This window comes from Podarcis filfolensis, assembly GCF_964270895.1.
Source record: "Podarcis filfolensis genome assembly, chromosome: 6".
Taxonomy (NCBI): domain Eukaryota; kingdom Metazoa; phylum Chordata; class Lepidosauria; order Squamata; family Lacertidae; genus Podarcis; species Podarcis filfolensis.
Genome location: NC_139609.1, coordinates 36,280,604 through 36,299,845, shown reverse-complemented (window position 1 = coordinate 36,299,845; position 19,242 = coordinate 36,280,604). Strand labels below are relative to the sequence as shown.

The 19,242-nt window shown below is 41.4% G+C and overlaps 2 protein-coding genes and 1 long non-coding RNA gene across 4 annotated transcripts in view; 1 reads left to right on the top strand and 2 right to left on the bottom strand.

Annotated features, from left to right (window-relative positions):
• The window catches only part of LOC310765695 (uncharacterized protein), a 557,351-nt gene that overhangs the window by 454,225 nt on the left and 83,884 nt on the right, over positions 1-19,242 (top strand). The gene's annotated exons all lie outside the window — the stretch shown is intronic.
• The window catches only part of NEGR1 (neuronal growth regulator 1), a 437,028-nt gene that overhangs the window by 384,176 nt on the left and 33,610 nt on the right, over positions 1-19,242 (bottom strand). The gene's annotated exons all lie outside the window — the stretch shown is intronic.
• On the bottom strand, positions 1,946-6,415 carry LOC310764961. Its single transcript, XR_014549385.1, has 2 exons — positions 3,784-6,415; positions 1,946-3,698 (listed from the first exon to the last, which is right to left on the bottom strand). It is a non-coding gene; the product is annotated as an uncharacterized lncRNA (long non-coding RNA).

Below are 19,242 nucleotides of genomic sequence, written 5' to 3'. Positions count from 1 at the left end.
CTATTTCATTGCAGCTGACAAGAAGCCAGACCCACCTACATCAGCAGAAATGGTTGTAGTTATTTTCAGTGGCCTGATTCACACTTAACACTAAGGCAAATTATGGCTTAGCACAAGCAAGCTCCTCTCCTGTTCCTGCCGCACTACCGGAAGCTACAAATGGCCAGATCCAACCATTTCTGTCCCATGCTGGTTTCATGTGTGTCATGTGTATCCAAAACCAGCTCTGGGATGTGTCATTTCCGGGGGAAACCCACCTTTATTTAAAAAGAAAAAGTACTTGTGAGGTAGTCCAGGGCTGCCTTTCTATTTCTTTACCATTTTCCAGCTGCTTAGAGCAACTAATACCCCTTATGGCTGTTTTGAAATGCTCTCAGAAAGCAACTGTGCACCACAATGTGTAGTCCTTTCCTGGAGGAATTGTACAAAGAAAAAGATGGCTGCCCTGTGTACTTTTTAAATCAGTTGTTTATTATATTATTATTATTATTATTTTATTTTTTAAAAACTACACCATGTTGCGGTACCTTTTAGATATAGCTGCCTTCTTGTGTGATGTCATGCCATATCAGCAGCCATTTTTGAGACTGGCATCCATGGCACTTCCTCAAATGCGCCCACTGGGACAAAAAAGCTAGTAACTCCTGAAAATCAACTGACATTCCAGAATGATAGTTATATGAATTGTTCTGGCTCTTTGCTTGTTTCCAGTTGTGGCACCAGACTCTAATTAAGCATATGGTGCATGAAAAACACTACCCATTGTTAATTTCTGTCGTGTATCTGTGGTTTTCCCCATTAATAGCTGACAGAGAAATGTATTATTTGCTGAGATAATAACAGATGATCATGAAGGTATTTCATATGCAGAACATTGAAAGCAATTGACATTTATTCTACAGATAATCAACATAGACCAAAGTTTAAATGATTGCATTTGTTGTGAAATAGTATTATATGGATAATTGTTCAGTCTGCCAGAATTGTTTCCTGCACTTTAAAACACTGATTGGCTTTGGCATACTAGGGCAAGCATTTATGAGCCTGAACTGAATTGTTCATGCATTAGGAGTACAAATCTGTGGGCAGAAAACTGTAGAACAGCTTCTCTGCTAGATTCCAGTGTGGAAGTTGAATGCTGTCTATGTATGCCTCTAAATGCTAGTTATTTGCAGAAGGTCTAGTGGTGGTTGTGCACCAGTTTGCCAGTAGGGACAACCCAGTGGCTTAGATGTATGATGATAGTAAGTGATTAGGCTTGAGGACATGTGGAACCTTCCTGAGAAACATTGTTGGCTTAACTCAATATTCTTTGGATGTTTGGCTTGGCGAAGAGTCCTCTTTTTTTCTTTCAGATTCCATTCACTAGGAAATGAAACACCAAAAGGTATAAGTAGAAGCCCCTCTTCAAGTGGAAAGAACACATTTGTGGAATATGTTGCATAGAGTCTCACTTCTCAACCATGGTTTGTGAGAAGGGTACCCCAAGATCTATGTGAAACATAAGGAGGAAGTTTTAGAGTGAATTAACAAGTAATAGGAGCTGGAAGATATTTCCCTAAATGCTCTTAAATAACTCATATGCAAATATTGCTAAACTTTTAAACTAAAATATGTGTCCTTACCAAAGAATTGAAGACTAGCTGCCACAACACCAATTTTGAAAAAGGGGATCCATGAAAGAACAGACCTACAAGCCTAACTTCTGTACCAAATAAACTGATAAGAGAGCATTATTAAAACTATGGTTGTTTAACTCAGGGAATCACCAGCCTTGCTGTGATGAATCACAACTATTTATGCAAAGAGTGCTCTGTATCGCCAAATGGCTAAATTTCTTGGAGAGCATAAACAAATATGGAGGTAGGGACAATCCTGTAGTTATTATAAGATGGGCTTTGATCGCTTTTGCTGCTACTGACCTTGTAAAGTTTTTATTTCCTCCTTTTTACTTGTATTGTGTATTGGAGATTTGATTTGATTCTACCATGCTCCAGTTGCAATGAAGGGCAGGTGGGGGGGGGTTAATTAATTAAATAATACACTTGGACTTCCAAAAGCCTTGACAAACTTCCTCACTAAACTGAGCAATCATAAGATGAGACAGCAGATTATCTTATGGCTCAGTAACTGGTTAAACAACCTTAAACAGAGAGTAGGAATAAATGGAAAGTTCCCATGACAGAGAGAAGTAAACAGTGGTATCCCCAAAGATCTGAAACGGAGATTGCTACTATTTAATTTGTTCATAAATGATCCTGAGTCATGGGTGAGCAATGAAGTGGCCTAACTTGAGGTTTAAACCAAATGGTTCAGGATGATGACAGCCCAAGAGGACTGCAAATAGCTCCAGAAGGAACTACCCAAACTGTATAAATAGCAAACAAAATTGCTAGTGAAAATCACATATAAGTGTTAAGTGATGCACGCTGCAGCCAAAGAGATATTGACTTATGGGTTCCGTATTGGCAGTCATTATCCAGAAAAACATCTTAGTCTTGGTGAGCTAGTGAACTCGGAGTGAATAAGGCAAACTTAATGCTGGGTATTAAAGAAATTTTAAAATAAATCTGCCACTTTTCTAAAAATCTGTGATGCAGCTACATTTAGAATACTATGTGCAGACAATTCTGGTTGCACCATCCCCAAAAAGGAATTGTAGCACTGTGATTGTATATATGTATTTGTGGAATATACAGAGACAAGCAATCAAAATGACCAAGGAGTAGAACCCCCTTCCATACAAGTAGAAGCTAAGTATTTGGGTAATTTTAGTGAACAAATGATAAGAGGTGTATGAAAGTATTAATAGTATGGGAAGCCCCAGTTTGGTATGCACAGAGTTATGCCCTTGTACATAGTGCCACACAATTACATGAAGGGGAAGAACTAAACTGAACTGAATGCAATAGAACAAGTGGTACCACATGAAACCATCGTCATTGCACCTGAAGAAATAGAAAGAACTCATGATGAGCCAACAACATGGTTAATTTGCTTGTTTTTATGTGTGTTCCAATGCTTTGAAACTGCTGCTGCTTTGTCATCTTTTACTGTTTGAAACTGGGCAGCTGTCTGCATTTGCTTCACCTTTCTATGGACTTACCAGACTACAAATTACTATACAGAGCCAGGATGGTGCAATAGAAATATGAACACCCTAGAAACCAAAATGTTTGACAGGACTTAGCAGTGGCTAACCAGAACATTGCTTTCTGCATAGCTAGGAATATCTATGAGGGCACAGCAAGGCAACTCCACCTTTACTTGCCAATTTAGAACATGGCAGGAATTACAGTGATGAAAGCCACTTCTTTAACCACAACAACAATAGTGGGTAGACAGGATGTGGCTGTAGCTTTAGGCCAAGTGCTTGCCTGCAGTGGTCCCCATGTGAGCACTTTGGTGAGCACATACATACTGCCACTGGGATCACCCCCAGGCAATACTCGCACAAAGAGAAAGCCAGTATGTCTGCATGGGAGCTGTGTGAGAGCCCATGTGGCATAGTGGTTATAGAGTTAGACAAGGACCTGGGAGGCCAGGGTACAAATCCACACTCAGTCATGAAGCTCATAGTCACTGAAGCTCAGCCAAACCTTCCTCACAGTATTGTGGTGGTGGTTGATTGAGGAGACGGAGAACCATGTATGCCACCTTGAGCTCCTTTGAGGGTTAAATAAAATAAATGTATATACCTACTGTGTTTTGTGCCTTCATGTCAGACACAAATTGCAGTGGCTGTATGCACATAGCACCCATACAGAAGGGGCCATTGCACACAACTGGTGCCTTGTGGGAGTGGAGCATTGCTGCATGACAAATGACTCCCACACACTCCCAAAACATGGAGAAATCCTGGCACGGGGCTGCTGCATAGATGAACCAAATCTGTAAGGTCGGCCTGATCAACAGCAGCACGGCGTCTGGAGCCTGCTGCTTCCTTCCCCAGGTAGACCAGGTTACAGCAGCTGCTTGAACTGAATACACAATAGCAAAGGCAATGAGACTATCAAGGTTTCATTCCTTTTCCCCAACCCAAACAGCTGCTGCCATCAGTGATGAAGCAGGTGCTGGTGCATGAACACTATTATTGCTAAGAAGAACAGACTATTCAGTGATAACTTGCCTTGGTATAATATGATATCAAAGTAGTTTTAAATTCCCCAAAGTGTTCAGGTGAGAAAGGAGATTAAACTTTTTAAAGTGTTTCTTAAAAAAAAAAAAGGAGTAAGAAGAAATAGTACAGAAGGGTGTTTTTATTATTAGTATTCACCACAAATTGCACCTTTTTAAAAAAAGAAGAAGTAAAGAAAAGAGCAGGATGATAATTGATTTGGGACACCCCAAACAATAAAAGACTTATGTATTTAATAAGGAGGCTGTGTAGCTACCGCATGACGTTTTGCAGATCTGCTGGCTGGCAGCTTGCTCCCAACTCAGTGGACCACAAATGAAAGGACAGCTTGAACCTTCCAAGCATCATTATGTGCAACAGCTACCTGCCACGGCCCTCTTTGACTGCAACTCAACAACAGGCAGTAATGTCAATGACAGAGCTTAGGGATCTGTACAAGGACTCTAGGGAGGTCTTTCTGGCAGTTTGTTATGGCTGCTGTTTGCAATAAGCCTCTGAGAGCTATCCTGTGTATTGTAAGCTGTGCCTAATGTACAAGGCATTTTAATCTTATCCCACCATTGTTTCGCACTAATGGAACGTTGTGGGAGTTAACCACTTTCATTTTGAAAGCCAAAAGGGGAACGAGTGTAGAAAAGCTGAACATACTTCGTTGTATATCTGTTTGATTTATTTAATAATAGAGCTGGGAGCAATTTTATAGACAAGGCAGGATAGGCCACTGACAATGAGTTGGGAAGGGAATAAATGAGTGGTGCTCAGCTGTAGAACCAAAGTAAGCATATGGAAATTTAAAAGTATGAAAAGGAATGCTGTGCAGACAGCTTCATAAGTAGCCCATTATGGACCTACTTATGGGACCCATAAAACGGGTTCATAAGTTCAAAGTCACATGATACTGCCTTGAACTGAGTCAGACCACTGAACCATCCAGTCTGGTGCTGGTTATTCTGCTAGAGGTGGCATTCCAAGGTCTTTGCTAGGTTCAGCCCTTTGACCTATTGCTGGAGGTTGAACCTGAGCCCTCCTCCATACAAAGCATGTGTTCTACTGAAAAGCTATAGTGTCTGCATTCAGTACTACTGAATGCTATTCCTCCATCCCAATGTTGTCCATCTTCAGTGCCTCCAGTGGTATTTTTGAACTTTTTTTTGCAGTGGGCAGAGCAGCTGTGCATTGATCCTCACCATTCTCACTTGCTACAAGGCCACAAAAATAAACACTGCCTCCCATATAGATCTAATGAGATTGGCAGAGGACCAGTTCACACCCAGGGGTGTGTGAAAAATGCTGGATTCCCATATCTCGGCCCCACATTGCTCCATAAGGTGCCTCTTTAGTGCAAAACTAAGAGAAGAAATTAGGGCACGGAAATAGATACTATCTCCCACATACCTTTAGTGAGCTTGGCAGAGAATCAGTTCACACCCAGTGGGGTATGAAGAAAGGTGGATTTCCATAACTGGATCCCACATCACTCCATAATGTTTTGAGGAATGTCCTCAGGTGGGTGGACCACATGAGAAGCAATCACATTGGCACTGCTTGTCCCAAGGCTTGAAATAATGTATGTTGAAATGCATGGTTGCCTGAAGTGTGGTTGTTGTTGTGTAAGAAGTATACACAGTATAGAGACCTACTGGTTAGCTGAATCTTCAGGTGTTGTTTACATCATACCTGGAGCTGAAACTCACTTCCACCTGCATAGACATTCAGCAAGCAGAAGGGGGAATGGCCCATTCCAAATTTCATCCCATGATTTTATGAGTTAACAGGGTTGCAAACAGATATTTTTTTTTTTCCTGGAAGCAATCAACATGGAAAGCAGTACTTAACTTCCACTAAATTCCACTAGAGTTCCAGAAGTAGTTTTTGAAATTGTGTGAAAGGTGATATAAAATGCAAAAATTATCAGGTAAAGAACCTCACGAAAAAGGAATAAAATGCTGTCTGGATGCAGCCTTTATTTCCCTCTCCTCTCCTCCGCTTTTGCATTTCCTCATTTATTCATTCATTTTAATTTTGCATGTGTTTACTGGAAAGCTAGAAGCATAACCTCTAAAGCATTTGTGAGTGCATGTTTAAAATTTCAAATGAGTTAGGGGAGATGAAGTGGTGGAAGAAAGACTTGGAGGAAGTAGATTCTTGGACAGAGTTCCTTAAAGTGGTGGCGTCCTCCACTTCTGGACCATGCCATCAGGCCACACTAGGGCGTCAGATTTCAAGAACTGGCAATCCAAATTCAACAATTTTAGCTTCCAAAAGAAAAAAAAAAGTGAAAATTACCCCAGAAAACTCAAAATCAACCCTCCATCTTTAAACAACAGATAAAGCGGAGTGATTCGTTCCCTATATGGAGGCATGAGAAGCACTCAGTCTTCTCAGTTAAAAAGGTTCAAAAGCAATCAATTGCTCAAAGGACACATTTTGTTGATGAACAGATTACTAACTGCCCTCTGACTGGTTTCATTGAAAAAGGATGGTTAGGTCAGTGTCACAATCAGATTAATACCACAATATCATTGGCATCATTAATTTTTATTGCAAAGCCAAGTATCAACACACATTTCATTGTGTCTATGGTTTGAGAGAAGAGAAAGCAAAGCCATCATAGCCACTGTAAGTGCCTAACAACAGTCCTGCATAAGATTTCTAGTGTAAAATAGGTAGACAACTCATTAGTTTCTTCTAGATCCTGGGTGGAATTAAGTGTTGTACTATGGTTGACAATTTATTTATACAAGCATTTCAGCTTCCCAGATGGAATGAGTCCCCCCCTCCCCTACACGTTGTTGTTCTGTGGGTTCTCCCAACCCCTGCCTAAAGCCAATTTGGGGGTGTATGGGAACAGGAGAGAGCTATGAAAGCCCCATTATGCAAGTGGAAGTACTTGTGCAGGGCTTCTGCCAATGAGACTTGCTAGATGAACCCCACTGATATATTGACTGCAGTAACTAACATAACACAGGCATTGAAGTCTTAAAACAAAAGCTGAGATATACATGCCATTGGTAGGTGTAACCAGAGGAAGCCATGGGAAGAGCGACAGATGTGGCCCTTACCTTTATGCAGTAGCCTATACTCTAGGCATGCATAAGTCTGACAGTCACACACATCTCTTCACCTCCCAGCCAGGCAAAAGTTCAATGACGCATTCCAGCCATGCAAAAGTACTCAAGGATGATGGAGAAGGACCTAATGAAGGATGTGGCCAGGGGAGAGCACCAGGGGCTTCATGAGAACTAGGGAAGAATTCAAGCAGGGGTGCCCAAACTTTTTTCAAAGAGGGCCAGATTTCTTTTTTTAGGATTTAATCCCAAAGTTGTTCAGGTTTTTTTTTCAATTTTTCTAGGATTGAAGTTGCTGAGCTTTTTTAAGGATTTTACCCCATGACATATGGGGCCAGATTAAATCGACTAGTGGGCTGGATTAGGCCCCCGAAATGGACTTTGGCCGTGCCTGAGTCTTCAAGGGTCCCACTGCCCCCATGGGCAACATATTGGTGACCCCTGTTGCAAAAAAAAAGAGATATGTGTACACAATTAGCAAAAAAGTTTTATAGCCAAGGGGAGGAGGAAATAAAAGTAAAAGAAGGCTGAGTTTTTGAAAAGAGAGGTGAAAGAAAATAGAGGAGCAATGTCACCTAAGTGTTCTGGTTCAACAGACAGGCAAATGGCCTGAGCATGGTTTTAGATGTGCCTGAAGCTTGTGCATGGCTTGTGCATATTCCCTTTGTACAGTGAAATGAAGCCCTGCCAGTGAGAGGCCCATGTTTTCTCACATTGGGACACCCGGGATGAGTTATGCATACAGAGGAGAAAGTGACAGAGACTCCAGAAAGGGTATAGTGAGACATATGTCATAGACAGAGGAGGGGCTGGCACAGGCCAGACCATTTGGTTTCCATTGATGAAAGAGAAAAAGGGCAAATGAGAGCAGAGAATAAAAGGCATGCTTGACATGACCAGTGTAGGACACAGAAGGGTTTATCCTAGCAACAGATCTGCTCAATGCCTTTCCTTGCACAAAATGCATCAACACCTTCTTGACTTCATTGTCCAGCACAAATCCAGGACTCTACCTCACAGCAGGAGGCTTTATAGTCCACTCGCTCCTCCAAGCGAGTTTCCCCCCTGTACTCAATATATCACACCACTTCTTTGTTTCTCCAAGTCTCTAATTAGCTCCTCTCTCTATGGTACCTTCTCACAGCAGTTCCCTTGTGTGCTCATTCTCTCACCCAATATTTCTTGGCAGCTCACAATGAACAGGCAGGCTATACCAGGACACGAGTAACTCAGCCTGTTAAGACTCCTCGCTGACTTTCCTCACTACGTTGCATCTAAAAACTGTTCTTTCAGCCTCATTCTCTCCCTTGTGACAGGAGGTTACCTTCCCCCATACTAAAACACTTTCCATTTGTGTGATCTGCTGGCTGCGTTCTGCTTTTGAGCTGGCATTTTTCCTCGCCTCGTCTCTCAAAGTTTCCTGGTTGGCACCGTCTCTATCTACCCTCTCCATTATTTTATCAGCAGCATGCAATGTTACCCAGCCTGAAGCCTTTGGAAACTGGGTTAACAGGCTTGACGGGCTCTCGATGAGACACTCGAAGCAGGCAGAGGCTACTCCATAATCATCAGGCTGAGGCTGTATCTTCTGGGAGATGCTACCTTTTCCAGCTGTGTGCTCACACGCACTCACGCACACAGTTTCATTGCAGAAGCCTCAACACAGCAATGGGAAAGTTTTTCTTGGCAGGCCTAGCACAAGTGGGAAGCGACTCCAGTAGAGCAGCCTGGTCTTTAAGAATTGACTGTTCACCATAGTATTAAATTCTTGATTGGAGACTGTTAAATTGACAGGCCTTGAGCACACACTGAACCTGGTGGGAATGAAAAACTTTCAGTAGACTTCCCTATTTCAATTTGCTGTTATACGGGAACTGCTAGTGGAAAGGAGAAGTGCATAAACCTGAGTGAACCTCCATCCATCCAACTGGGGTGATTCCTTCCCCTTCCTCCGCTGTCCCTTGCACCACTGATTGTTTAGTATGGTACATGACCTTCCTGGAGAGGGTTTTGTCTGGGACAGCAGGGTAGTCTGAATTTTCTTAAGGTACTTTATCTTAGGATCAAATTCTTCTAATCATGTGATTCTAGACATGTTCTCTAGGAAGTAGACCCCATGGAACACATGAGGGCTAACTCTGTTTAAACATTTGTTTGCTTGTTTACTATTTATTTATTATAATTTTTGTTACCCAGTATTCACCAAAAAATGGGTATTTATATTATTATATTATATTATATTATATTATATTATATTATATTATATTATATTATATTATATTATATAATATTATAATATTATAATATTATAATATTATATAATATTATATTATATTATATTATATTATATTATATTATATTATATTATATTATATTATATTATATACTGCCCTATACCCAGAGGTCTCAGGGTGGTTCATAGAAAAGATCACAATATATAAAATCAAAATAAGAACAATAACCCAATAACACCATCTCCCCCAAAAAGGGCCACATTTTAAAAGAATGTCAAACAGATCAACCAAAGGCCTGGTTAAAAAGGAACATTTTTGCCTGGTGCCTAAAGGTATATAATAAAGGTGCCAGGAGAACTTCCCTAGGGAGAGAATCCCATAGACGGTGAGCCACTGCAGAGAAGGCCCGTTCTCATCTTACCACCCTCTGGACCTCTTGAGGAGGAGGCACATAAAGAAGGACCTCAGAAGATGATCTCAGGGTCCAGGTAGGTTCATATGGGAAATGGTATCCTTGAAATATTGCAGTCCTGAGACATTTAAGGCTCTATAAGTCTAAACCGGGACTTTGAATGGGGCCCAGAAATTAATTGGTAGCCAGTGCAGTCGGACCAGGATCGGTGTAATATGCTCAAACTGTCTTGCTCCGGTGGGCAACCTGGCCACAAAATTATGCAGTAGTTGAAGTTTACGAACTATCTTCAAAGGCAGCCCTACGTATAACACATTGCAGTAATCTAACCTTGAAGTTACCAGAGCAAAGACAACAGAATAAAAATGCAATCATATAGAAAACTGAAAAGCATAAATTACCTACTAATTCTAGGTAGAGCATCAGATATTAAAATAAAAGCTAACATTCAGCCATCCTCTAAAGCCTGGGTGAAAAGGTGCACCAAGGCATGTCAATGAAAATGGACAAGGTAGGTGCCAGGTACACATCCAGGGGCAAGGAATTCTGGAGCTTGGCAGCCACTACAAAAAAGGCGGTTTCACAAACTTCAAAGACACAGGACTGGAAGATAATAATAATAATTTATTATTTATACCCCACCCATCTGGCTGGGTTTCCCCAGCCACTCTGGGCGGCTCCCAACTGAATATTAAAAACATAATACAGCATTAAACATTAAATACTTCCCTAAACAGGGCTGCCTTCAGATGTCTTTTAAAAGAAAAGTAGTTGCTTATTTCATTGACATCTGATGGGAGAGCGTTCCACAGAGCGGGTGCCACTACTGAGAAGGCTTTCTGCCTGGTTCCCTGTAACCTCACTTCTCACAGTGAGGGAACCGCCAGAAGGCCCTCGGCGCTTGACCACTAATATGCAGGTGATTGCTCTGTCAGGTTTAATGATCCAAAAACAGACTAAGAATACAAATGCCAAAGGTGACTGGGTGTGACCCTTCTTATTTTAGGTATGTATATGAAGAAACTTTTGAATGATAGACCCCATGAGTAAAGTGTGGCGGGAGGTATTAATAGATTGAGGCATCTCATAATGCCAATTGGCCTATACAAGGGGGCACTGCTTGTGATCTTTCCAACAGGCATAGCTGATGGTGCAGTAGCCTTGAGAAAAAGCCTTCTGGGTGGCAGGATTCCGACTGTGGAATTTCCTCCTTGAAGAAGTGTGGTTATCACCCACATTGACAAGTGTCAGGGGTCAACTAAAAACTTTTTTAAAAAAATTCACCTAGGCTTTCAGGACGTTTTCTAGCCCTGGATCATAAGTTAACAAAGATATTATCAGGCTTACGTGTAGTGTAATTGTTTTAGTTGTGTTCTTCTTAATTTTTTTTTCTCTCCCCGCCCCCAAAGCTCCCTCAAGAGGGGAGTGGAACATGAATAAGATGAAGAAGCAGAAAAATAGCCCCTCCTCACAAGCACTTAATCCATTAGTAAAGGTAAAGGGACCCCTGACCATTAGGTCCAGTCGTGGCCGACTCTGGGGTTGCGGTGCTCATCTCGCTTTATTGGCCGAGGGAGCCAGCGTACAGCTTCCGGCTCATGTGGCCAGCATGACTAAGCCGCTTCTGGCGAACCAGAGCGCACGGAAGCGCCGTTTACCTTCCTGCCGGAGCGGCACATATTTATCTACTTGCACTTTGACATGCTTTTGAACTGCTAGGTTGGCAGGAGAGAGACCGAGCAACGGGAGCTCACCCCGTCGCAGGGATTCGAACCGCCGACCTTCTGATCAGCAAGTCCTAGGCTCTGTGGTTTAACCCACAGCGCCACCCGCATCCCACACTTAATCCATTAGACATCAATATTTAATTGTTTCCCCCCTCTTTTATGCAAAATTAAGCTAATGTCTCAAATACCTTTGGGCTTCTTTCAAAAAATGACCCTAATGAACAACTTATTCACTTATCACATTTATTAACTGATAATTGCAACTATCACTACATTATTTGATTTATCACTTCATACGTTAAAAAACCCCACACAGAACACTGTATGTACCAGAGATCAGAACACCAAATGTTTTTTGTTCTGCTATAATAATAAAATATTACCAAATAATAATTAATTTATTGAAGCTATCCTCCTGACAATGGAGCCAAATCAGGGATGGGGACCCTTTGTATCCCCTCCCCCAATGTTGGAGTTCCAGTCCCCATAAATTTCAGCCAGCATAGCCAATAGTCAGGGACAATGAGATTTGTAGTCCAGCAACATAGTCACAAGTCCCCCATTCTTTATATAAGAAATGAGGAATGTGTGCTCCTCTAGAGTTTGTTAGACTCCAGCTTCCATCAGTCCCTGCAAGCATGACCAATGGTCAGAGGCGAAGGGAGTTACAGTCCACCAACATCTGGAGGACCACATGTTCCCCATACCTGCCTCATTTGGATGCTATCAACTATCCATTTTGTTGATCTAATTGAAAATGGGGATTGCTCAGGTTAAGAGCTGTTACTCAGCTTCAGAGGTGTTCACCTTACACATACCCAAGACATAAAGCACTTTTGTCAGGTCTCTCACGCTTTAGCGAGACGGTACAACATATTACACCTAGGAAGGGGAAAATCCACTTTCTCCCCTGCTGATAACAGCTTCCATGTATCAACTGATTTTTCAAATACAGTCTTTGATAAGGTCTCCTTACAAAGACAACACCAGCAAACATTTCTGATGTGACAGAAGTGCTATAAAAACCCCCGGATCCCTGTGCTTATGAAAAAGCCACATATCTCTAAGCGCTCCTATGATTAAGGTCATTGGACTAAAAAAAAATAAAGAACTTTCTAACAAAGAGCTGAGAGAGGAAGAACACTGGAGAAAGCATCACTAAGTCACACACACACACACACACACACACACACGGAATTAAAAGACAAATTGTTTCCAGGATATTTTGAAGATGCCTGGCAGTTGATCAGGTTTGTTTTAATGACCACCACCAATCATTACTTTTAATAGAAGGTCAGCTACTTTATATGCCAAGTATATGAGCTCAGATCATTTTCAGTGTAAGCTGCAATAATCACATTTTCTGCTAATGATTCTGTAGGCACAGTCCTTGCCATTAGTCCTTAAACGGTAAAAGCTTTAGAAATAAATATTTGCTAGGTGTTGCAAACAAGCTTACAAGATTTACTATGGTATGAACACTTGGCTTACAATTAGCAGCTTGCATACGGTGCTCACAATAACATGGAGCAGATATGTGAAAGTTAATACTGTACCTAAATTGCAGTGAGGGATAGAAGGCCACAACATACACTGGATGTATTTCTAACAGCCCACTCAGAAACATGTCGACTCAGAAGCAAATCACCCATGTTATCCTGTAATATGGGTATCCATTTCTTAATCATCCAGGCCCATAATCTTTCTGAAGAATCGAAACAGTAGTTCTGGTTTGCTTAGTTTCCAATGAGTTAACCGTACATTTCCTGGCCTTTCACTGGAAATATCATGACATGTAATAGATTTGTTGTTGTTGCTGCTGCTGCTGCTGCTGCTGTTTTATAACCACCTTTTCCCCTGACAGGGACTCAAGGCAGCTCACAATATTTACGTTTTTTTCATTAAACTAAAGATCTGTACACTATTATTTCTGCCAGCAGCAAGAGAGGAACATGAGAATGGCTTGTATTTACATAAAGCATCAAATGTATAAATATATGCTATGCTCCATTTTGTCCCCTGGGACACTGAATTTCAGCATCTGAAAAGTTCTGCCCTTTTAGAGGAAAGGAAAGAAGATGATCATGACTTCAGGTTCTCTTTTTGCCACTTAACGAAAAAGGAAATAAAAGGCATCTAGGGTGCAAACTAGAGCCAAAAAAAGAGAGTTCTTAGCACTGATTTGCTACAGTGTTTACATGGGTTACAAATGATTGTTGCTACCATATGAATCACATTAGGAATTACTTTCTTCAGCGGAGTTCTTACATCTGAATTGACTTGGTAGAGGAAGCAACTAAAGGAAGAAGCTTTCAACAGCTGCCCTGCCATTCAGTGGTGAGGAATGCATGATTTTGTTATCTACGAAGCTGAAGTCATCAGCAATGTATGAAGCTGGCATCCATCATTTTTTGTGCCCAACACCATTTTGTCTGATGCCTGGCTTCATTTCTCCTAGTGCTGCTCCTTCTCAAAACAAGGATGAGCCACACTGGGTTGCATATTACATCAGTACACCAGTAATGCCTAATAACAGTTGGATGGTGTCCATGACTGTTCTGTGAAGTGCTGTAGATACTTAGATACTTTTTTTAAAGTCCTGTACTTTCAATGCCACTGTAATTAGCAAACCACATAATTTTCAACAGCTGTAGCAGATTTACTGCTATCTTAATCCTTACATGCACATTTTACTGCAAAGTCTGCAGGATATATCTATGAATTTGTGAAGATAAATAATGGCACTTTAAAAAAAATACAAGATTACCCTTGCATTTTCCATCAGTTGTCTAGCATTTCATTAGTAGCTCCCCTTCATCTTGCAACTTTAATTAGCAGTTCCAGTCTGGGATTTACCTGTGACTGTCATGGGTGGAAAGTGCTTGCTAATGAATTATTCCAGTAAATTAAGAGACTGAGGGAGTTCTCTACCTGTCTAAGACTAATCCACACTTTTATTAGTGAATACGTTTACTTGTGATAACTATATAGCAGGCCACTGGACATGCTTAGCCAGAATACATTTCTCTTTGCATCTACATTCATGTCAAACTCTGAATTTTGCTTCTATGAGATGACATTAACATTGACAGGTTAGTAAATTAGGCCCTTAACAGTATAGGGCTATCTTTGTTACACTGAGATAATTATGGCAATGGATTTCAGTTTATATTCCACCTAATATACAGAATGTGCCTGTCACTAACCCTACAAACCAATTACTAAACATTTTGTCCAAGGATGGAACTAAAGATCAGGAAAGCACCAAGAATGGCAGCCCTGTGGTCTCACTGTCTAGTTATGCGGCAAGCTACAAGCTACTCATCAATCCCTTTCTCTCATGCAGGCCTTCCACATGCTCACCAGACAAGCAGTCTTTCCTTCAAAGATAAAGTGCAGCTCTTTTTTTAAAAAAAAACCAACAGTTCTGCATCTAGCTAGTGACAAAATAATTGGGCGGAGCATTGTGTTTGCTTTGTGCTCACAGCTAAACCTCTTATCCATGTTTGCTTATCCTTAATTGAACACACTAGGTTGGTGCTTTAAAATACATATTTCAAGAGACAGCCCTAAGCTTTGTACGGTCGCCATTAAGGAAGGAATTCTATGTAGAACTGTAGGGAACCCTTCTGCAGCATTATGAGCTCCCTGGGGCTAGAAAGACAAATTCTACCTAACCTAATGCCACTTGACTGCAGAACTGTCATCTTCTGCTACGTAATACACATAGTACCCCAAGAGTGTTTTCTAGTGATTTCCCTATAAATCTTAATAAGCCCAAGACCAATCTCTTATAAGAATGAATATTTTAAGGCATTTCCCCCCATTTGTTCAGCCAGGGGAAAGCTGTCATGTAAATCAGCAGAACGCTTAAACCGCAGGAGGGATATTTGGTGAAATGCATCTTGAGGGATCACATCTAAACAGAAACACTTGCTCTTACTAGGAAAGCTTCTATTAATGAAAAGAGAAAGGGCCCTACTCCCTGGTCAGATGCACTAGCATGAGAATAAGTCAGCTTCATAGTAACTGTGACATCAACCAGCAAGTAAAGTTCATGCAAATACCACACATTTGCAGAAGGAGATTGTAAAAATGCACGAAGGCAGAATTTTGATTATAAGATGCAGAGCTTAGAATAAGTATGGGAGGTAAAGTATCATTTTGAAATGTGATGTGTTGCAGCTATGAATTAGAAGCATGAGTGGATAAAATTATCAGCTCAAATCAGAGATATTTTAATCACCTTGCTTGCAATGTGACAGCTTGGTTAAGGTCTAGACTCCCAAAGGACAAGGAATGTCCTCTGAAGGATATTGATTTGCTCCACTGCACCTTCTTTGACTATTATTACCAATGCAGTTCTTCCAATTAATCAGCTCGACTTAACAGCGGCAGTACACTACAGCCTTTACATGCATTATGCAGATAAGTGACAAAGTCAAGGCTTCCTGCACAATTACTCTAATTATAAACCTTTCTTTGGTCAAGGATTGCAAACAAGCATGCAGTGAGTGCTTTATATATTTGCTGTGAACCATGTTGTTTGTGCTCTTGAAACGGATCCAAGAGCAGCATTTTCCTCTCTGCGAAAGAACTCAGGGGGGAAAATGCATCTCTATAAAATGGCTGTTAGCAGCAATGGCCACATTTTCTCACAGCATACATGAAGTAGCAGTGTGCCAGAAAATTCTCCCACATTTTTCCTCAACTCATTATCCATCAGTTAATGAGGAAAGGAATTGCATTCAAAAATCATCAAAGGGGAGAGGGGGTGGAAATCAGCTAAATTCTCACGGGTGGGTTTTTGGCCTGCTTACCTTGCTTTTGTTGCGGCCAAGGGATGTCTGCGAGTGCCCCTTCTTTCATTCTACAAATCATCAGCAGCCTTCCCTGCTGCCACACTTCAATCATAGCCCATCAGGAAGTAACTCCTGCCATGAGGCTTTCTTGGATCAGGAGGTTGAGGAAGCCAGGGAGGTTACAGGGGCTGGAGAAATATTTAAAGGAATACCACCCTTTGACACCTTGCAACAATAAGGTAAGATCAAAAGCCTGTACCCCACCAAAATGCCAAATAGAGTGCCCTGAAAACAAAGGAGAAAAATGGAAACCTAAGAAGAAGAAGAAGAAGAAGAAGAAGAAGAAGAAGAAGAAGAAGAAGAAGAAGAAGAAAACATCTGAGAAACTGGAGGACAGTGATTGAGAAAGCATTGATATGAAGTTATTAAAACTCATCTGGGATTAGCCAGGACACATTATCATACCAAAATAATGAAGGATGGAAAACTATTTTTCTACTTCCACTATCAAATGGTAGAAGGAAAATAACAAAGAGAGCTAGAATCTGAAAGCCTAACATCATGGCAGACTTCCCATTCATTCCCCTGAAGGCACATCAAAACTGAATCTTAATTCTTGCAAAGCTGAACAATGAATGTGGCAGGTACAGATAAATACTCCAATCCAGCCACTGCTTCTCACATGCAGAAATGTGTTTTCACATGTGTGTTGAGAAGGTGGATCACTGGATGAGGGTGGCTTCCTGGCAAGTGTGCTGCTGCTGCTTACCAGGAGATCGAAGGGGAGAAGTGAGGCAGCAGGAAGGTCAATGTGTTGCAGGCAGTAGGAGCAGCATATTGGCTCTGCTGGTGTGCCCACACTGCAACAACCTTCCTGCCAATTTGTCCCTCCCATTCTATGTGATTATGAATGCATTGAGGATAATGTCCGAATTGGGTTGGAGTAACAAGGGAAATAAAGGGGTAAGAGCTTGCACATGCCTAACTTTATGTAAATTAATAATCCAATCCAGAATCAATATTTTACAGTCATTGCTACAAAGATGTTTTTGCTTGTGGAAGATTCAAGTGAGGAGACCTATAGTTCAACATCTTTTCAAGAAAAGTTAATTTTGTTACTATTATTTACAGTACACAACAATGGCGATCTGAAATATTTTAGATACATTATTTTATATAAACAAATACTATTTTATTTGTAGTTTGATGCAAAAGTTGTTTAGAAAGGGAGGAACTGTGTTCACTCAGCATATTGCACCACTCAGGAAGCAGGGTTAGTGACCTCTGCATAAGAGAAAACTGTCATGCTGTTCAAATACATATGGGAGCTATATTCAGCTAAACATCTAACAATTGCTTTGTTCATTATTCTTACCAGGTAGATCAAAATGCTTACATTACTAACCCGTCAAACTGAAGTGTTGTAACATTTTATGAGAATCAGCATGATAGAAAATAGAGCAGGGCCCCTTGAATAGTATAAGGAAGCTAAATATGGGAGTGTCAGGGTTGGCTTCCATTCACCAAATCAAACAGAGCTGGAGTTGTAAGACTTCACCACATATATCATAGCTAAAGATGGTTGGTGCAGTGGTTGGAATCTTGTAATTATGAGAATAATTTATATAATTGGATAAGAGAGAGCAAACATCCGTGGCAAATGGCCTTCTAGGATTCAGTGCCTGCTAAATGAAAGTGACAGATCAGGCAATGTAGATCAGGAGTGGAGAACCACAGGCCCAGAAAGGCCAAAAGGGTTCCCAACAAGCCTCTGTATATGGCCCCTAGGACTCTCCCCAGGCCATGACATGTCCCTCACCAGCCCAATCCTACTGCATCTCTTCCCTTGAGTGTTTTTGCCTTGCTGAGATCTGTCCTTGAACTATGATAATGTACCTTATCATGTGTTTGCTAGTGTGTTTAAAACAAACAAACAAATCCTAACTTAGCCCACTGCCCCCACTGTTTCTAGTCAAGGATTTCCCAAACTTGGGCTTCCAGCTGTTTTTGGACTACAACTCTCATCATCCCTAGCTAGCAGGACCAGTGGTCAGGGATGATGGGAACTGTAGTCCAAAAACAGCTGAATACCCAAGTTTGGGAAACCCTGTTCCAAATCCACCAGGAGAGGCATCATTATCTACCACCAACTTAAGGATATTTCTCTCTCACAAAAGCTATGCAGGTAAGTTCAAAGATCCCCCTCCACTTCCCAGGGACCAAATCCCTCATGTGCTACAGCAATGATTACATTTTATATCTAGTGCTTCAAAGACTTAAGGTAAAGGTAAAGTACCCTTGACCATTAGGTCCAGTCGTGGCCGACTCTGGGTTGCAGCGCTCATCTCGCTTTATTGGCCGAGGGAGCCAGCGTATAGCTTCCGGGTCATGTGGCCAGCATGACTAAGCCGCTTCTGGCAAACCAGAGCAGCGCACGGAAACGCTGTTTACCTTCCCGCTGGAGCAGTCCCTATTTATCTACTTGCACTTTGACGTGCTTTCGAACTGCTAGGTTGGCAGAAGCAGGGACTGAGCAACAGGAGCTCACCCCATCATGGGGATTCAAAGCGCCGACCTTCTGATCGGCAAGCCCTAGGCTTTGTGGTTTAACCCACAGCGCCACCCGCGTCCCTGCTTCAAAGACTTATCACTACATAATAACCTTAAACTGGGCTGTGTGGTGGGACCTATACAGCTATTGCTTCTGGCAGTAACTTACCATGAGACCAAAATGTAAAGAACACCAAATGTGTTACAAATTAAAGGATGCTTCCAACCTTGCCATGTAAGAGACTTATTTCAGCTAGTGCTCAAAGGGTCGCCACAGCACCTCTCTGAATAAGGCTTGGATGGTCAACTGC